Below are 15,868 nucleotides of genomic sequence, written 5' to 3' on the forward strand. Positions count from 1 at the left end.
CCCCCAGAAAACAAAGCAAGAGATGTAAGACTGGTGGCAACAATGATGTTTATTGCATTGTTGTTTTTTTTAAAGGTGTTTGTTGTTGCATTACCATTAGTGCCCTGTCAGGCTCAGCAATTAAAGACGATTATTTTAATTGATTAGCTGATCGAATAAGATAAAGACAAAAATAACAAAACCTCAGAGTCACCTTTCCTTTGCCCCCACCACTTTCCATCCTGTATTTATTTATTTGTTTAATGAAACAGCGCAAGAACTATGACAGAAAGCAATGAAATTATATATTTTAAATAATTTTGAAATGACTGAATTAACCTAACTACATTAGGTTACAGTAAGGAAAATATTTTAAACGTCAATTCAGGTAGAAATAACTCCTGTATGTTTGTGTTGTCATATTTTTATTTTTATAATATTCTTTTACTTGTTTATCTTAGAATTCATTTATATATTTATTTAATTTGGTAGTTAGTATTTCTCTATTTATGTGTAAAATATTAATAAATATATTTGTATTTTTTCACAATTAGCAAAAAATATTAATATTTAAATAGTGTGATAACTATGACAGAAATCAGTAAAATAATATATTTGAAATATTATTTAAAATGACTGAATTAACCTATTTACATCAGGTTACAGTAAAGAAAGTATTTTAAGCCTCAGACCAGGTAGAAATAACTCCTGCATGTTTGTTTGTTTTCACTTTTTAAAATATGTTTATTATATTTTTTACCTATTTATCTTATTTTTGTTCATTCATTTTTTCTTTGTTTATTTACATAGATATTTAGTTATCAGGATTTCCAAAAAAAAACAAAAAAACATTTGAATTGTGAGAAATCTTCATATTAGTCTTCCCCTACGATATGTGCACATATACTGTAAATTGAGCTTGAGCAATCTCAGACAAATATCAGCCCCCTAAAAGGCTGCTAAATGACATCTCGATATATTAGGGATGTCAGTCTATTAGTAACCGAATGGCATCATGGCTCTATTTGGCCTGCTCATGAGGAACTGAGGAATGTAATTTTGTGGGAGGAGTGTCATGAGTGTTCAGAAGATGGAATAGCGAGCAGCACTTTCTGTCCATCTGGATATAAGCCAGCAGAAGTTGCACTTACATTAGAATAGGGTCATGCAGCAGGACCTGACAAATTCACATATTTGCTTGCACGACTGGTACCCTCGAGCAAAGCACTTAAAACCCCACACTGGACATGTTTAAAGGTTGTACGAGCAAAAATAAACAATTGTATCTCTCATGTTTTATTGTTATATTATGATGCTGGTGAGGAACAAAGGCATTAAATCAATGTGATCCTCAGGCTTGCCATTAAACTAACACTTTGTAGTTCTCTGGTTTATAGGGCCGGGGTTAAGATGGAGGATTTCCTGCCAGACAAACGCGCTCAGCTGAATGTCGTCACTTCTTATGTTCTTTTAAGAGTGTGTTCCATTAAAATGACTGTATCAGCTTGCGATGTTGTCAGTTGTTTTGCCAGATACAGGAAATGTGAACGTCCAGCTGCTGAAAATGCATTGAACTGATGCATGACACTATCTAGAGTGATATTTTGCATGCTGTTTTTTTTCCATTTCAACACATTTTATGTGTCCTTTGTTTTATTAGATTCCATCTAATCCCATATGCAATCAGTTTCTGTCCTGAAAGATTCACATGACCCACTACTTTTTTTTACCTGCAGACCCCATTTATTCAATTTATTGTCCTTCCATGAAATGTTAACAGCTTTGCAAGTAGCACACTTTATTAGGAAAATATAAATAAACTCCTACATGCAAATAAAAGCCACAACGTAGCAAGCCACTGACTTAAACCTGCAGTCCTAGATGAAAACAGGACAATAATGGCTTTATGTGAAATTCTCCTCTTTGCTGTTCAGATGCCTGCATAAAATCATTTAATTCCATATGGTCCTTTCCTATTATGATATGAATTATTGATTATGAAAACATTTGTGTTTTATGTACATTTTGGACACTAGTGCTGGAGAAGCAGGAGTTGGAATGGCAAAAGGTTTGTTAGGAATAACTGAGCAATTATAGAATACCATTTATATGTCTAAAGCTTATGTCTATATTAACAGTTTATTCTTTTTCAGGAGTCTTTACAAAGTCAGATTTCTAGAATGTCAAACGAAAGTCACTTGCTGCTGTAAAAAAGCAGGTGTGACACCATTCAACCTGTGTGTGTAAGACTTTATTTCAATAAAAAAATATGTATTTAAATAATTAATAAGGGTAAGGAGTATGTTCCCAAAAATATATATGAACATATTAAAATGTTTTTTGTCTAATTTAAAGTTTCAGGCCCAAATCTGAAAAACTGAGGGAGAAAAGGTTGGTCACTTTATATTTCCATTTTAATCTGTTGTGCATTGGTTCATATCTTTATATCTAATATCTTTCTTATTTAACAGTAACTTTATTAAAAAAAATATTTCATTAAAATATTAATTAATTAATCACTTGACTAAATATTAATGACCTCTTAAAGGGTAAAAACCAGCTGGCTGCTGAGCTGAAAGACAAAGAGATCATCAGCCTCAAAGAAGAAGTAAAACAGCTGCAGGTACACAAAATCAATACAATAACAACACGCACCTTTACACGACGAGATCTTTCATACCTCTCTCTTGCCTTAGGGACATATACATAAAACAGTAGGAAAATCCATCTCATCGCTGACCTTTGAGTGGGGGTCTGTGTAGGTCTATTTGGTGTTGTCAGATAAATGATGTCGCATGGGTGATGAATGGTTTCTCCTACGGTTCATCAAACCCTCGGTTCAACCGTACCATTGGCCAATAAAGGCCCTTGTTACCCTTTTATTTGATAATGCAATTTAGGCAATTTGATTCATATCTAAACCCAGCAATTATTGTGATGTATTCTTGAACACCTGGTCTTGACATTTCATTTATAGAATTATGCAAGATTTTAAATCAATAAAATAGTCTGAAGTAATAATACTACTAATAGTAATTAATAGAATGATAATTCCACACGTTGTTCTTATTTTTGTTTGCATTTTTACTAATGTGATTTAATATTGCACTTCAATAATAATAATAAAATGACAGTTAAATTATTTCTACTTCAGTTTAAGCATTTTCGGCAATTATCCTGAATCCACAGCACTAAATCTGTTCATTTGTTTTGCAACTTTTAGAAAGGTCACTCGGTGCTCTTTCAGAGAAAAAAAAGCTCACTAAAACCACTTTCTTCTTCTTACAGTTGCTCAGGTACAGATCGGAGAAGAAATTAGGCGAGCTGGTAAGGATTTCCAATTATATGAATTGTTGACGGAGGCAAGTGGGAGTGGGAAGAATTAAAGAGGAGGAGCTGAGAGGGAGAGCGGATCATCAGGAGTAACGGATAGGGAGGGCGTGACACGTGAAAATACCACTATTAAAATATTTTATATCAGAGCCTCGCTCTGTTTAACCTTTCAGTGGAGGAGAGGGGAATCAGTTTGATACAGACAATCAAACAGTAACGGGCTGCGCTTCACAAAAAAAAAACCCTCAGGCATGTTTGGAAGTTGACTCCTTATCTAGCAGAAAGGAGCACTCAGCCGAGATGTTAAACAAAGGTCTTCAAACTCTCCGATGCAGTATATATTCACGGTCTGCCCTTGCCGAGAAGAAGAAATGTTATTACTTGTACAGCCGAATGGGGATATTCCTCTTAGAAGGGAGGACAATGTGTTTTTAAACTTTTCAGGAGCAAAAGTTGCAGCTGCAGACACAAGCGAAAGACAGAACCAGCTGGGAGAAGTGGAGAGGCGTTTTGCCGCCATCTCCAGACAGTGTGCCATGGTCGAACAGGCCCATGACAAACTCGAACAAAATGGAATGACTGTCATAACTGACAAACATTGTCTTAGTGGAAAAGAAATGAATATATGTTGAGTCCGGGGTGTAAACCTGATTATCTTTTGCCTTTAAACTCTTAAAACTTTAAACTAAAAGTATTTTCTCCAGCTAATTTAAAAGAGCTGCAAAACATTTAGTCTGGTATTCATCATTTTTCTTCATTCACTCTGGACAGATTCGATGTTAAAAAACTCTTTATCGCTTTGCATCATTGAATTGATTTGTCATTCTTTGAACATGAATTATTTGGCCCTTTTTTTAAGTTGAAGAGGCCATGCGAATTAATAAAAAGCTCACATCCATCAATGAAAAACAAGAATCTACGATTAAAGCCTTGAAAGAGGTATTAAAAAAAAGCACTGAATCATTCTTGTACCACTGACGATACTCCTATTGCTTTGTAAATTGAATTGCTTTGAAGTCAGAAGTAGTTCTACATCACTGTGTCACAAACTGTTGCACCTTTTTACTTTATATTTAGGATTTGGAGAGGATTAACAAAGAGCTGGTCACATTCAAAGTGTCGTCGGTCTGCAAACCTGGAGAGGAACACTTACAGAATGTTCTGAAAGAGCAACAGTTTCAGCTACTTCAGAAGAAACTCCTTGTGGTAGAATCTCTTTAAATTTAAAGGGTTCAGCATAAAGGGTGATACCAGGATGTCTATAAATGTTATACTTTATGTTTTTAGGAAGCAGAGCTTAACAAAAAACTGAGAAATGAAAACGCCACAGAGAGGACAGAGAAGCAGGTAAAGCCCTCGGAAAACTCTGGACCTTTTTTGTGCGTTAGAATCATTTAACAGAGGTAACATCAGACTTAACACTTAGATGAAATGAAGTGTGTGTGTTTTACTATTTTTGCTTTGACATTTTTTTTATTTTATTATGTAATTTAAATTTTATTTTAATATTTTATTATTGCATTTTGTAATTTGTACTATGTGCTGTGTGCACATCTAAAAAAGAACAGGCTAGAGCCACAAACAGACCTCAGTTACCATTAACTTATTAATTAAACAATAAAATAAATAATACATAAAATTAACGAATTAAATAAATAAACTACAATTCACCCTGTCCAGTAGGTAAACACATTTATACACAAAATAAAATATTTTTAGGGGGAAAAAACAAAATCTGTCAGTTGTTTCCAAATATTTGTTGTAATTTAATTTTCTTAAAATAATAATCTTAGTAAGGTATACATATTCAGAAGTAAACAATGGTCTCCTAATACTAATAAAATTGATTGAGTGAACTGAAAATCACTTTTGAACATTTACAACACACGAAGTGCAACTCAATAATAGTATGTTTAATGTCCGTTTACAGCCTCCTTCTCTTTTATTCCCCCCATTCCTCTATTTAATTCACTTAGTCATTCACTGATTAAAACCAATATTAACATGACAAAAGCCAACTGATTTGTATTGGCCTCTCTGTCTGTTTAGAATCCTCTGTCCAGGTTAAATAAACACATAAAAATGTATTATTGCATTAAAAATTTTCTGGGTGATTAATTTCATTGCAGGTCCTTAAAACAGAACATGAATTGAACCAAGAGAGGACTAAAGAAAAAGACGACAGCTTTGCTCGCTTGAGAGATGAATACCAAAATTCTAAACTTGCTTGGGCAAAAGTGGTGATGACAATTTCTGGAAAGCATCACAAAAATAAATAAAGAAAAAAAAGGATCTGGAATTGTGATCTGCCTTAGAAAACAGATAATTATCAGTTTATTTGTGAAATTTTAATTATACATAACATTATTTTAATTAAAATGGTGTTTAAAAAAAAAAAAGTGAATATTGGTGTTTTCAAACAGATTCTGTAATTGCAAAAATATCAACGGAGTCCGGTCAAGAAGAGCTGATAGCAGTAAAAGAGGCATATAATCAACTCCAGGAAGAGCACAAACAGCTGTCTATTTCTGCAGTTCATAAAGCCAAAGAAATGCATAACTCTGAGGTGGGATGATTATGTATAGATTCATAACCAGTTACTGTTTAATAAGCTTGTAGATTCGACATGGATAAATAGGTCTGAACTTCACGATTTTGAAATGGCATTTGATTTATTAAGTGATTTGAGTTCTAATCTAACTGTGGTCTTTTTATTACAGATTGCCATAAAAGTACAACATCTAATGAGATTAACCTTGTGAAGGTGAGCAGTCTGCAGGAGAGTCTTGAGGAGAGTCTTATTAGTCCTCATGATAACCTTGAACCAACATGTCACCCTGATAAAGGCATTCCCGGTAAGAAATGCACAGTTGTGTTCCCCAGCCAAGCTTGGCGCCGATATATAACTAATATTTTTATACAGAATGACATGAAGTGCAGGGAGGGATTACCGGAGTCACTTTATCAAGAAAGCTTACCTGTACTTCTCATTTTTCTCTCATAATGATGCATGCATTTCATTTCCTCACACAGATGAAAGCATCGAGTTTCAAAAGGCTAGAAAAGATGGCTACTCTCAGAACGACAACAAGGAACTTGACATTCCATTGCAGGCACACAGAACAGTACCTGTAGTCTCACCATCGGTTTCAACCAGTGGGTCTGATGATAACATCTCAAGACCTGAGGATGTCAATCCCATGATGAATCATCTGTCAAAGTTGTGTAATGAAACAAAAACCGGTGTCAGTGAAAGTGAGCCAGTCTGCTACGCAGTTGATAAAGGATGCCCCTCAAACCCAGTCCAAAGTGACACAGACAGTCGTCTTGCTGAGCTATCAGGGCCTGAAACCAGGTCTGTTTATGACGTAGACAGCGACCCTTTGGCTTTGGAACCGAAAGATAGACCGCTGGAGCAGAATCTGTGTATTTCTGAAGTGACTGAATCCCAGACATCAGATAAACACTTGGACAGCCAGGGATATGCTACGTCTCAGTCCAAAGAAGTCAAAGACCACCAAACTGCCGCACCTGAATTTCTCCACAGTGTTTCACAAAAGGAAAGTCAAACAACTGCAGAGAACTCAACTCAAACTCAAACTCAAATCCACAAGACACAGTTGTGTTTTACGAGAAAATGACCATTACAGAAGAAATGATTGATGCCCAACCAAGCCCATGCCACGAAACCAACCTTGATACTGCGAGTGCCACAATACCTTCAGATACACTCCTTAATGAGTCCAAAGATCAGTTCTCACAATCTGAATTGATTTGTGAGCATTCACAAAGCCAGGTATCCCAAGTGGGTGGCTGGTCAACGAGCTGGCATCTGAAGAGTTGCCTCTTATTGATCCGACCATTTCAGTGAATGCAGTTGACATAGTGGAGGTCATATTGGAAAATAACGATCAAAAAGATGATTTTGAACCATTGAACGCTCAACAGATTGAACTGGGTGTTTCTTCTGAAGAAGCCAAGATCACAAACCCAGAACAAGATCCTTCCTCTCCCGGGCCTACAACAGCAAATGACCAATCAGATGTTGACCAGAAGAGCATTCCAGTGGTAGATACTTCAAACTATCCTGGAAATAGAAGATATCAGTCGTCCTTTGCATGGGACACGTTCATGAAAGGGAGAAAGAAGCCACATCCAACACCCTTAAGAACTGACCTGTAGTCCTCTGGATTTCATGAGCTTGTTTCTCCATTTTGTGCTCCCCTTTTCATAAAGGATAAATTGACAAAAAGAAGTGTGTCTTGTAATGTAAACAGAGTGTTTTATAATAATAACACTCATTATCTGACCACAATAAATTTCAAATTCAAATCTTATTTTCACAGCCATAATGAAGACTCCTGACAATCTGGAAACCCTAAGCAAGCGTCCCCACCAAAAGAGCGACTGTCAAGGAGAGCGGAATGCTATCAAGCAGTCTTTTTCTGAAATATTAACAGAGAAAGTAAGTTTCCACACAGGCCAGCAAAGAATCTAGTGAGTTAACGTAAGAGGCATGCGCTGCAGCACACGCTGAGTGCCTAAAGACAACTTCCATTCCCAGAAGTATTTCAGCAGGGTGAAATGGCAGCATTTTTCTCAATTAAATGTTGATAGAAAACAGCAGGACAAAAGTCTCTGAGTATAAATCACAGAGATGCAACCCAACTCTAAAGGGAGCTAAGAGGCTACGATGGAATAAACCAGAGATCGTTTTCAAGGCTGTTGTTTTCAATAACATGGTAATATCTGGTTTCAACAGTTTTTTGCTGGATTACTCAACTGAAATCAATCGAAATGATTTTTTAAAAAAATGTTAAGTCAAGTTTTGTCAACAAGGATTACCATTTGATCTGAAAGCAAAATAAAGTTTTGAAAAATATTATTTAAAAAAATTATGTGAAAAAATACATCAAAGAATTTCTTGTGAGAAACAGCCTGTAATGGAATAGTTCAGCCAAAAAATGAAAATTTGTTGAAAATATACTCACCCTCAGGCCATAAAAGATGTAGAAGAGTTTGTTTCTCCATCAGAACAGATTTGGAGAAATTTTGCATCACATCGCTTGCTCACCAATGGATCCTCTGCACTGAATGGGTTAAAATGCATTAATGATGGATTTGTTTCTTGCAAACACGCAGCTTTTCGCATCACAAGGCGTTAATTAATGGACTGGATTCGTGTGGATTACTTCTGGATTATTGTGATGCTTTTATCAGCTGTTTGACCTCTAATTCTAATGGCACCTACTCACTGCAGAAGTGTCAGTAATTTTTAAACTATTTAAATTGATTAATTCGAAAATTTGTCTTTTTTTTTTACTCAATGAATACAAAATCTGGTGGATTTCACTTTTCATTTCCATAAATACTTCCATCAGAATTAAATCCAGGTAGAGTGTCATCATGGTGCTTTTATTACCCATTTTATTTTCCCGCAGGAGAATCAAGTTCTGATCTCCTACAACTCGACTCTGAGTGGCAGTACAACCTCTTCTTCTGTGGGTAATGGGCTGCGACAAAACTCCACTCGTACCGTTCCTTGTCCCAAACTCCAGAGCACTGGAGAAACCAACCCGACCTATGGCATCTAGTTCTGAGGGAAAAGAAGAACGAAAACAATCTGACATAAATGGCCCAAATTGCGAAAATTGAGGAATTTATGTCATCTGAATGTTGAAAAAAAAAGACTCAAAACTGATCGATATGCTCTAGAAATGCATGCGTTCGTAATGTTGGTACAGTACTCACAGTTTCAAATGTGTTTGCTTAGATATGTTTCTAACCCTCCATGTGAGTATAGATACAGTAAATATGATATCTGTGTTAATAGCTTACTATATTTCCAAATAACTTAACTAAATAAATGTTCAACATTTCAAGCAACTTCTATTTTTTGCAGACGTTCTTAAAAGAGTCAAATGTTTGCATCTGCTGCATCATGTTAACCTATTGCTAAACAAGGTAAGTGATACACATAAAACCTGTTAATTACGCTGCACAAGCTAATTAACACTCATTACTCCCAGACTAGCGTGTTCATTCCTCAGAGGGCATTTAATGGCCAAACATTGCTAATTTACATTTGATACACAAACTGGCCAACTATAACTTGGGATAATTAAAACGCACAAGTAAGAAGAATCAATTAGCACATATCAAGCCAAATTAACAAATGCAAATGAGTCTCCCATTAAGTTTATGTCCTTGGTAAATAGGCTGTGGGGACCTTGTGGACACATGTTAGGGCGATACAGATGACAAAATGTGTTGCATATGGCGATACTGATCACAATGAAAGTGGATACTTGGGTTGAGCCGCAAGAGTATATTTTTACAGCTTTTTTTCTTAAAAAAAAAACTTAAAATGTCATCATTAGATCTTAATTGTTCACTTTTTTTTCTTGAATTTCTTTTTACAGCATTAACCTGGTTTATGATATAATGCTACTTATGCGGTAATATTTAATAGGCTATATTTTAGGAAAATAAACCAAATGAGTTTCTCAAAATAAGCACTTTTAAGAACCTCACAAAAACAGTTCACTTGGTACTAAAATCATCCAGCAGAAAGCAAATGCGCACCTCCTGATGAAAGCACAAGGTCCCTCAGAGGTTCACCTTAATACACTTACTCATTATTAATATGTCAAAATGTTAATGTCCTCATAAAGAAGTCTTATGCGTTCCAGCCACTGTGCCAGCAGTATTGACCCTTATCCCTAGAGGGAGTGGGCAATATGGAGAGCGTAATTTTAATACACACACTGGATTATGAAGTGGCGGTCCTTTGAAACAGTCAATTACACTTGAGCGCGGGAGGGCCCTAGTGTTAATTACTAGTCGGTTTTATATCGTGTGTAAATACAGAGCCTGCTGACATTCACATTCCATCACCGTGTCCTGACTGCCACAGCAAATTAGCCTGACCCGTCTGTGTGTGCACCGCTAGGCTGCTGCGTGTTCCTTTACCTTTAGAATAACATTCAGCACAAACAAGCCCACTTCTGTTTATGAGAGTTGTTGATGCTATGAGTTTAGGTCACTGTGCTTTGCTTAAAATAGATTGAGAAATTATACTGGGTGCTGGGTCCAGTTCCTCTTCATGATTTTCATTTTGGAACAGTTCCGTTAACTATTTATTTATTTTATTTATTTATTTATTTATTTTGTACTTTTAAGGGATAAGTATTTGGGGAAAAAATGCATTCCATTGCCGAGTTATGAGGTGTGACTAAATAGAATCATTAGTAAGAAATCAGCCTACACTGGTTGCACATTGATTCAATAAAAAGAACCTGCTCATAAGTTAAGAGTCATAAATACAATTTGTCTGGGAATCAGAGTGCACTGACTGCGCAGTACGTTTTTGATTCACTTAAAGAATCAACTTAATTTGAATCATTTGTTTGGGAATCAAACTAAACTGATTGTGCTGTAGTTGTTAAATTCACTAAAAAGTGCCAACTCTTTTAGAATATTTTGTTCAGGAGTTGTCTGTTTGCGTTGTATTTGTTTAAATCACAGAAAGAACCAACTCTTCAGAATAATTATAGAATAGAATAGTTCAGCGCTTTGATTACACTGGTTTCACTGTATTTGTTTAATTAATTAAAAAGAACTGACTCATTAGAATCATTAAGAAATCAGCCTACACTTGTTGCACATTGATTCATTAAAAAAAACCTGCTCATAACTTAATTGTCATAAATACAATACGTCTGGGAATCAGAGTGCACTGACTGCGCAGTATGTTTTTGATTCACTTAAAGAATCGTCTTAATTTGAATCATTTGTTTGGGAATCAGACTAAACTGATTGTGCTGCAGTTGTTTAATTTACTAAAAAGAACTGACTCGTTAGAATGATTCTTTTGGGAATCAAAAGTGTGCAGCAAACCAGGCACGTGGATGAATAATTACAATAACGTCTCTTTTCAACCCCCAACCCTCCTTTTTTTTTTCAAAAGGCAGTGCACTCTTGTTCTCCCTCTATAGCTGTGAATCACCTCCGCTCTGGCCTTCTCATTTTACCTCACATTGAGAGACGAGAAGATAATCCCAGCCTGCCCACTACTGTCAAAGGTCAGCACAGTTTAAAGTTCACCATCCACATCATTTATATGGCCTTAAATTAGCCCAAACGCAGAGTTCTGACTGTTCCTCTCTCTTTCAACCAGTTGTTAATCTTCTCGGCGTACTTCAAATCCAGTGAGAAATAGGAATGCTCAGCGGACGGCAGTTTTGATTGAATTATACCCCTCAAGGACCACCATGGCAGGCCCATACGCTTTTAATTCTGAAGAGGTAAGAAGTGATCACATGGGTACATGGTACTCCCCATACGTGGAGTATGTCATCCCCACCTATATATCAGTTCAGCCGGCAATGAGCACCTCTTAAAGGATGAACCATTTCGGCTGTGATGGTTGGGGGCGATCAAGAGCCCTATCTTAACCCACATGCCGTCCTGCATTAGCCGTGTCCCTATTCAGGTGTCAGCCCATAAGTCTTACTCAGTGGGATGTCACAGCCAGATGATGGAGAGCGCTTCTTCACTCCAGGGGATCTTGTAAAACTTGCATTCCCCCGGTCTCTACTCCCAGTCCGGCCTCCTCTTCGACACGGTCGCCCCTCGTGCTAAATCAGAACTAGCGAATGACACGTTGAGATCCATTAAGCAACAAACGTATTTGGTTACTTACTTTTAAAGGGTATTGCAAGGGTCTTCCTGGTTGAAGTACTACACTCAGAAAACTCATAAAAGTTATGTGCATGTAAAGTTTGTCAGTTTAAACTTCACAGTCGATTTAGGTGTAGCGAGAGAAACTTAAAGGAAAGATTTCAGTCTTTATAATCACAATTGATGAAAGGTTCCAAGTATTCGCACTTAAAAAAAATTATCAGTATGCTTATTTAAATATTATATATAATATTACATATTTTATACACACACATGCTTATTTAGATTATAAATCTATATGAATCTTATATGAATACTGTCTGTAAACGCAAACAGTTTGGATTTTACCTTTGTCAACATTTATTCATGGCCTAATGCTTCAGGCGTTTTTGTTTCACTCATTTTGCTTTTGATATTTAAGTGGCAGAGTGTTTCTGTAACCCAATGAGAAAATAGATACGGAGAACCTCCCCCTCAGTGAGGCTTCAATGATGTGCATCATTACGTTCAGTCAGCGACCCTTAACTGCTCCTCAGTGATGAGCTAAGCTTCTCAATTGCTCTTTCTCACTATCACATACTGTATAAGGCATGAATGGTATATCCTGTGCATTTTGTAACACACCCTTTTATTTAGCATTTTATAATATTTTTTATTTTCAATTTAATATTTTTAAATTTTACAATTAAACCATCTTGATGGTACGGTACATAAAATGATGTTTAATTTGCGTTCCAATATTTATCAATTTTTTTTATTTGGATTTTAGAGGCATAAGACACTAGTTTTCACTTGCCTATTAATTTATTAGACATCATGCTTACAATATATTCACATTTTTACACATATCTCAGATTTGGCTGAGCTCAGTGGGTTTACAAACCACAGTGTTTATGTTTGTGTGGCAGCTCCTTTGTCAAATAATAAGAACTGATTTGTTCCCAAAGAAAGCTTTTTTGGCATTTGGCATTCGACATGTTGGATATCTTGTTTACTTTTCTAATAACCAAACTCCCCCTTAAAGACAAAAAAGGGCATGACTTGAATATGAAGGAATGGTTTTTGTGTCTATGAGTTTAGCACAATATAATCTGTAAATCAGTCTGTCAGATATTCAGCGGGAAATAGAGATGTGTATTTATCCCCTACTGCTAGATTAATGAGCACTAGTGCAACCTTATGACCTGTCCGATTACAGGAAAAATGAGCTCAGAGGTCATTAGATTCAGATCTGTACCATTCTGCCTTATTGGTGCCACTGGCTCCAATTTTAGATCATTCCTAAACAAAATCGGAAGCCACAAGCAGACTTTCTATTTTTGGTTATCACCCATATTGGATTTACAAATATATTTTACGACTTCCTCGAACCCAGACTGTGTCTTTGGACCACAGTGAGGACGTTCACCTTTCGCATGCTCTTTAACTAAAAGTAAACAGTTGATGCGTCATTCAGGCTATAGGCTTTTAATAAAGACTGTGTTCATCCAAATGTGTTTTATTGAAGGTAAATGGCTAATGAGCTCTTACGCAACTGTCAGAAATGGATTACGGTTGCATCATTAATTATCAATTGAGGAATGTGCAGGCCTTTTCATCTTAATCTAGAAAGCAAGGGCCACAGCACAGCAGGAATTCAGATGATTTAGCTGGCTTTGACTTAATCAGTCTTAGAAGCATTACAATGGCAGTGCACAATGATGGATCACTCTCTGGTCCCTGAGGAGTGTTTATATAGTGTGCGTTCACTGACTCGCTCACCCTGCTGACCGGCTAAGAGAAAACTAATAAGTTGGTTAGATTTGAGGGGACATTTTTTATTATGGAACCCTGTTTCTGCCTCAGAGTAAAAAATAAAAAAGGTAATTACAAAATTAGGTTTAAGATCATAAATGAAGCCACAATGTGCAATATAAAGTCACAAATGCATAATATAAAGCTGCAACTGTGAGTTGAAGTCATAACTGCAAGATATAATGTCAGATTGTGAGTTATAAGGTCACAATTGTGAGAGTCATAACTGCAAGATTTGTCAAATTGTGAGTTATAAAGTCGCATTTCTGACAGTCACAATTGCGAGATTTAAAGTAGAAATTATGAGAAAATCGCAATTGATACAAATGAAGTCACAATTGCGAGATAAAGCCTCAATTGTGAAATAAAAAGTCACAATTCTGAGAAGTCGCAACTGTGAGAAAGTCATAACTGCAAGATATAATGTCAAAGTGTGAGTTATAGTCCCAATTCTGAGAAAAGAAAAAACAATTGTGGGATTTAAAGTAGAAATTATGAGAAAGTCGCAATTGATACAAATGAAGTGACAATTGAGAGATAAAACCTCAATTGTGAAATAAAAATAAAAAAGTGAAGACGCAATTACGAGATGAATAAAATTATTCGTAGTTGTGAAAGACATAATTGAGACAAAGTTGCAGCTGGAACATAGAAAGTTGAAATTGCTTAGAAAAAAAGCCGCAACTGTGAGATATACAACTAGGATTTTTTTTCTTAAAATTTTCGCAACTTTTAAGAACTTGGAAGTTTTTTTTTTTTTTAATGGTGATTGCCACAACAAAGCGCTGCCATTGTGGGAGGAAAAAAAATGTATTTGAATCATAATTAGCACATTTTAAATAATTTGCGGACATCACAAAATATTTGAGTGATCTAACAAATTATGTGTTGTTATGAATGCTGATGTGCTAATTGGAGTGCAAGTCTTGAGCAAAATGATAACACTGAAAACAGTCTTCCCTGCGGAAAGCCCCTCGTCCTGACCAGCCCATGAACCCGTACGCAGTCAGAGACATCTCTCTTCAAGTAACTGTACTCTTGTAAGTCTGTTGCCAAATGATTTGGCATGAAAGGATTTGCTGGCGTCTCCATGCCAAACTAGCATTTTTAATTGCTGAACCATAAAAATGGTTTACGTCTTGTGGACTTGAAGATACGGGACAGAATGTCTCCTCAAATAACGCTTAGACAGTAGCACGTACTCCACGACATGCCCTACCACCGAAAACAACCAGTACACAAACAAACTACAGAGCGACATAGCTGTGGTGACTGCAAGCAAAACAAGAGCCTGTATCTGCAACCACAACAACCTTGTGTACTTGTGCTGGTGTATCTACATGCGCTTTTGACTTTTTATCAAAACCAATCCATCCTCAGCATTTATTATTTCCAGATCTGATCCCTTTTGTGCAACAATGTTGACTTGTTGCTCAGTTCTGTGCTCATGATTTGGCTCAAGATAAGCACTTTGTAGTGATTTGTAGATGTGGTATTCGATTCGTACTAAACTGATGCCGTGGCGCTCAAGATACTATCTTTGAAGAAATGTCCCGACATAATTTCTCCTCTCTCCTGGAGCTCGGCCAGCCTCTGTAAAGTTTTCTCTCCCCATAAACTTAAGTGGAGACTGAAAAATTTCATCTCCTGAGATTGATAGCGTGTGCTTAGGATATAGACCTATCAGCTTTTATTAAACAAGGAGCCTTTTCTTCATAAGTGTTCCGTTGTGTGCTATTTGTAGAGCAAAAGACTTCAAGATGTCTCCCATCCAAAACTATCACCCTGCGTTTAGAACAATAGTATGTATAGCACATAATGTATAAGAGCAATATATAACGGTGCTTTGACAGGATGACATGTAAGTCAGAGGGGATTTTGCATTTGTTAAAACCCCTCAGAGTTCTAATTAAATCAGATGTTTGATGTTTTTCTTTTCTCTTTCCACATGTTCAAGGTTGTTTCAGTGTGAGCATACCAAATTGAATGAATGAATGGCCTTGCAGCTGGCGGTACCACTCCGGCTGATACCCTCTCTCTGTTTAGGTAATGTTGGATGCTTTCCCGCATCCGTTTAAAT

Source organism: Sinocyclocheilus rhinocerous, unplaced genomic scaffold (assembly GCF_001515625.1).
Source record: "Sinocyclocheilus rhinocerous isolate Xijiao unplaced genomic scaffold, SAMN03320098_v1.1 scaffold534, whole genome shotgun sequence".
Classification (NCBI taxonomy): domain Eukaryota; kingdom Metazoa; phylum Chordata; class Actinopteri; order Cypriniformes; family Cyprinidae; genus Sinocyclocheilus; species Sinocyclocheilus rhinocerous.